The following is a 6314-nucleotide window of genomic DNA, read 5'->3' as shown; positions in this document are numbered from 1 at the left end:
AGAAGTACTTCCGGTTGAATGGGATAACCCAAAATTGGGAATGGACCTTTACACGAAATTGTTCAACAAAATCATTTCAGTGAGTGAGTCGTACCCAGTCACCACTGTTTTCGTCAGACATTTAAAAATAATAAAATCATGGAAATGTATGTCACCTTTATAAAAAAAAAGGTAGACATTTGTTTCATTTTATTCTAAAAAGCGTACACACGTTTTGTATTTTTTCTTATGGAGAATAGTGACTTCCCTGTCAGCTCTTTCGAAGAAAATGAAACTCTTATCAACAGACCACAAACTGATATTTCCAAATAATGTCTCAAAACATTTACTGTTTTCTCACAAGGAGATTTTTGCGCCTTAGAACTTTACCACAAACTGATATTTCCAAATTATGTCTCAAAACATTTTCTGTTTTCTCACAAGGAGATTTTTGCACCCTAGAACTTTACCATTTTGGCTTGTGCATCATTTTCACTCAACAACAACTACAACAATAATGAGAACTTTTACAATTATCGGGATTTTCTGTTTGTTACTTTTGTAATTTCTCGTATGATTACAATGACAATGGACCTTAATTTTAAGAGAATGTTTGAACAAACAACGTAATTACCCATTTCATTTAGAGAACAAAGCGGGGTTTAATTACTGTGTGTGTATGAATACATCGCGTTTAGAGAACAAAGTTTCAAGGAGCCATTCCCAATTACAAGTAAATGCGTAAGTGTTCTTTCGTATACATGTCAGCACGAGGTCACATAGAACTGTTTATGACCCCTGTTATAACAACCTTTATTTGTACAAATTACACTTGAGCTCCGACAACCGGCCATATGTCACCAAATACAGAGGTGCAACAGCAGTCCAGGCGGCATGCAAACCAATAACGAGGTAATCAGAGTGTCAAACAATCGGCCAATATCGGCGATTTTCGACACTTGGATAAGCGCGACAACACACTGCGTGGCACAACTTCTTACAGCTGTGTTCGTTTGTAGAGGTACAGCAATAAATCTCAGGGAGTCTGATGATTTACGTTACAGGAATAGATGTACGGTTGTGATATGATTTGGACAGTATATATTCAGTATATATTCAGTATATATTCATGACTACAAGCACTACTGGGGAAAAAATAAAGCGGGTGGTCAAGCTCGCTGACTTGGTTGATTCATGTCATCGATCCCATTTGCGGGGATCGATGCTCATGATATCAATCCCTGGATTGTTTGATCCAGACTTGATTATTTACAGACCGCCGTCATATAGCTGGAATATTGCTGAGTGCGGTGCGGCGGGGGGGGGGGGGGGGGGGGGGGGGATAAAGCCATAATATGTTTTCTTTTTTTCTTTATTAAACAGTAATGAGAAGTGTACAAGACGTGGGAGCTTGGGGCCCAAGAGGCTGGGGTGGGGTTGGGGTGGAGTGGGGTGGGGTGGGGTGGGGTGGGGGTGGGGTGGGGTTTGGATGGGGGGATCCCTAACATTGTAACATTTGGTATAATTGTAGTGCTGGAAAAATAAAGGCCTGCAGAGAATGGATATGGACTAGAATGAATTTAAACTTCCGGGCAAAAGAAAGCACACACTTACGTGTCATGGTAGCTAAAACTGCACGATACAAACAAGAAATAGTTATTCGATGCTGAGGTCTTTGTGAAAATATTATTACCCAACCCGCCTCACCACCAAACACCCAGCCTCATGTATAATTGTATTGTGTATCTACAGATGAAGACAACCGCAATTTGTGCTCCCTTCTCCCTGTACTTGATGAAATGTGCCATACACAAGTAAGCATTGTCCAACACAATAGTCACGATTCGTGTAACCCACGCGTCGACAGTTAATGTACGCAGATGTCTAGAACAGTTGCTTTGAAAAAATATGAAAAATTAAAATACCTCAGATTTGAATTTTAAGCCCACGCACCCCACCCACCCCTCACAAAAAGATAAAAATATCATTATCAGCTTATTGTGGCATAACGCTGGGTACGTGGGGTGTGCGTTCAGGGTCTAGCCGTAAGACGATCGTATAATTGACATAGGCTTACGGCAGACATTATAACATTTGTGGTTCAAAAATATATTTTAAAATAAGAATCCCCACATCTGAAGGAAGACGTTAATTTCATCCGATAATAATAGTATCCCCATTTCAACTTAATTTTCGTACCCTCGAGCTCATCATATTACGGATCAGAAGGGGTGCAGTCAAATCCCTTCATAGACCACCCTCGACCCCTCTCACCCTCACCCCCCACCCCACCCCCACCCCCCCCCCCCCCCCCCCCCCCCACCCCCCACCCCCGGACCCGGCGCACCACACCACACACTCCCTCAATTACACCCCCACCAAATAAAAAACACCAACACTTTTTTTTCACTACATATTATTCATTCCAGGAATCTCTACATTGTTGACATCATATAATACGACCATTTGCAATATATACTCATGTTACAGCATTATGGGGTGTTGTTGTATACCAGATATATATGTTTACAAACATAATAATTTGCTCATCAGTTCTTGACACTTATTGTTGAAATTGGGAGTGTTATTATTCCCTATGGCTATGTATTTTACAATCCTGAAAATATCCTTCAGGATGTTTATAAATGGTTCCATGGCTTTTATACTAAATATACGGATATAATCTTTGCCGCCTCGATTGTATGATTAACCATGGTATGTTTTGATTCAACTCCAAACTTGTGAAAAGAAACTATATTTCTCACAGAATCATTATGGAATGTATTCAGGTCAGTCCAGGGTGCCGTTGTACAAAACAACCTTAGCGCTACGACTGACGTAAGTCTATGTTAAGATTTGGGAGTTACGATCACCTTAGCACTAAGATCGCTTTGTATAACGGTACCCTAACTTTTGTACATGTGGACAGTAGATAAATAAATGCATGACAGTTTCTTGTTCAAATACCCAAAATTTGATCCCTGCTGCAACAGTCCGCTATCGGTCACTGTTACGTCATATTCTGATGTTAATCGTAACATGTTAACTCCAGCATGGCTTTCTGGGCGTTTCACGTAAAGGTTGAAAGTCGGGGCCGCGTCAGAAAAGATACCCCGTCGACATTGTATATGTGGCACGTTACCCATATGATGTAATACATGTGTCTTTTGTAGCCATTAACTCCACGAAACATGCGTATGATCATGGGTAGGTGGTTGTTTTAAAGACAATCTCATTAAAATCAGATCTTAGTTCTCGCTATCGCGGCAGCCAGAACTTAAGATCTGATTTTAATGAGATTGTTTTAAAGAACGAGGGTCATTTACAATTGAGAAAACGTACAACTTTATGGAGTCACATATACTATTAAGAAAACGTAAGCATCTGGTTTATTGCATATAGCCACGTGTCGATGTAGCTTCTTACACCACTATCAAGCTTGAATGACAACAACCACGTGGTGAGAGGTATATATGCACGAAATGTTGTGATATTCAGGTAACAGATAACAAGTACAAATTAGCATACAGATAATTGGACGAAGCGAAATGAACAAGTAAGAAAACGTACAACTTAATGGATAACAACTTCTGGTTTATTAAAGAAGAGAATTTATGGATGTCAACTTCTTTATTATGAGGAACACATGTGAGTGAGTGAGATTTTACGCCGCTTTTAGCAATATTCCTGCAATATCACGGCGGGGGACTCCAGAAATGGGCTTCACACATTGTACCCTTGTCGGGAATCGGCGTGACGAGCGAACGCTTTAACCACTAGGCCACCGAGGAACACAACGTTTCGGAGTATATGCTTACTCCTTTTTTAGGTGAATGAATGATATGAGTCAGAGAGCATATCTGTACATGTCAGAACTAATAATAAGATAACAAAAGATGGAAACTTAACAAGGGAAGCCAACAGATAATTGGCGCTGATAGGCGATTAGCAGTAGATTCCCTTGCCGAGCTAAGCTGGAATTACTGGGCTAGATCGTAGCGCCACCAGTGGCTATTACCAGTTATGTCCCTGCTAAGCCTACCAATCAGGTTCCACCTCTCGTATCACTTGTGTTTGCTTCACACAAAATGGTGGCGCCCAGTCAGGACGATCTGATCGATAATTTCAGGATCTATACTGTGATAAAACGGGTCTTACATCGCGAAATGCATCAAATCACGCGAGCACCTTGATTAAAAACATGTACAGATTTGGAAAATATCTACTGACAACGAGTTGGCGGTGCACCTGCTTTGCAAATCACGCAGTCGATCGAAATCTGCACGACAGTTTACGAACCGGATTTCGACTTCGGTGCGCGATTTTGATTGGACTATGCATCGACTCGTTAGTCCAGCCAAAAATGTAACTCCATAATACCAGCATATTTCGGCAAGGTTGGAAGATGGAGTTTTATAGTCAGTTAACTCTCTTGCCTCGGGAAGATGACACTTTACAGTAATTAGCGCTGATAGTTCTGGCAACTGGAACCCAGGACTAAATTATCGCTGACAGGTAAATGGCCATGGCAGTGATAGGTAAACGGGAGGCCGAGTGTAATTAGCAGTGATGGGTAAACGGGAGGCCGAGGGTAATTAGCATTGATAGGTAAACGGGAGACCGAGGGTAATTAGCAGTGATAGGTAAACAGGAGGCCGGGGTAATTAGCAGTGATGAGTAAACAGGAGGCCGGGGTAATTAGCAGTGATGGGTAAACGGGAGGCCGAAGGTAATTAGCAGTGATAGGTAAACGGGAGGCCGAGGGTAATTAGCAGTGATAGGTAAACAGGAGGCCGGGGTAATTAGCAGTGATGAGTAAACAGGAGGCCGGGGTAATTAGCAGTGATGGGTAAACGGGAGGCCGAGGGTAATTAGCAGTGATAGGTAAACGGGAGGCCGAGGGTAATTAGCAGTGATAGGTAAACGGGAGGCCGAGGGTAATTAGCAGTGATGAGTAAACAGGAGGCCGAGGGTAATTAGCAGTGATAGGTAAACGGGAGGCCGGGGTAATTAGTAGTGATGGGTAAACAGGAGGTCGGGGTAATTAGCAGTGATGGATAAACAGGAGGCCGAGGGTAATTAGCAGTGATAGGTAAACAGGAGGGCGGGGTAATTAGCAGTGATAGGTAAACGGGAGGCCGAGGGTAATTAGCAGTGATGGGTAAACGGGAGGCCGAGGGTAATTAGCAGTGATTGATAAACAGGAGGCCGAGGGTAATTAGCAGTGATAGGTAAACGGGAGGCCGGGGTAATTAGTAGTGATGGGTAAACAGGAGGTCGGGGTAATTAGCAGTGATGGATAAACAGGAGGCCGAGGGTAATTAGCAGTGATAGGTAAACGGGAGGCCGGGGTAATTAGCAGTGATGGGTAAACGGGAGGCCGAGGGTAATTAGCAGCGATGGGTAAACAAGAGGCCTGGGGTAATTAGCAGTGATGGGTAAACAGGAGGCCGAGGGTGATTAGCAGTGATAGGTAAACTGGAGGCCGGGGTAATTAACAGTGATAGGAGAAGGAATAGAAATAGCAATAATATAGGAATAGTAAGTGAGAAAACGTACAACTTTATTGATAACAACTTCTTGTTTATTGCATAAAGCGACGTTTCGATGTAGATTCTTACACCGTTATGAAGCTGGTGTGAGAACAACCAAGTGATGAGAGCTATATATGCATTGTCATGTTGTGATGAGCAGCAGATTAACATTGAGTGAGTGAGTGAGTGAGTGAGTGAGTGAGTTGGGTTTAACACCGCTTTTAACAGTATTACAGTTATATCGCGGCGTGCCACCTTAATATGTGAGGAAAGCCTGAAGTGATGCAGGTCTCAGACTTTGGTGAAACCCACGAGCATGGGTATGGTGCTGACAAACCTAGAAACATAATCGGGGCGAACCGGGATTCGAACCAACAATCATCGTGTCGGGCGTGCCCAAGGGACGCATCTCTGCACAGCGAATCGCGGCGCCTTAGACATCTGGGCCACCCGTGCCCCCAGATTAACATTGACAACAGCAGGTAAAAGATAACAAGTAGCATACAGATAATTGGATTTAGCCAAGTATACGATGTAAGAATTTACATCGAAACGTCGCAATATGCAACAAACCAAAAGTTGTTATCTAAAAAGTACGTTTTCTTACTTACTCACCAACTTCGAGAATGTCAATCAAACAGTTATCTACAAATGCTGGTGAGTGAAGTGGGGTTTAACGTCGCGTCCAAGGTTATTGCACTTAAATAGTATATAGCAACATGCATGCACGTGTGTGTGTGTGTGTGTGTGTGTGTGCTAGTCCGGACTGATGCCGATTTAGAGTGCTAGCACTGAGATACC

Source organism: Haliotis cracherodii, unplaced genomic scaffold (assembly GCF_022045235.1).
Source record: "Haliotis cracherodii isolate W230 unplaced genomic scaffold, xgHalCrac1.p SCAF_15, whole genome shotgun sequence".
NCBI classification, from domain to species: Eukaryota; Metazoa; Mollusca; class Gastropoda; order Lepetellida; family Haliotidae; genus Haliotis; species Haliotis cracherodii.
Note: the sequence above shows the minus strand (reverse complement) of the source record.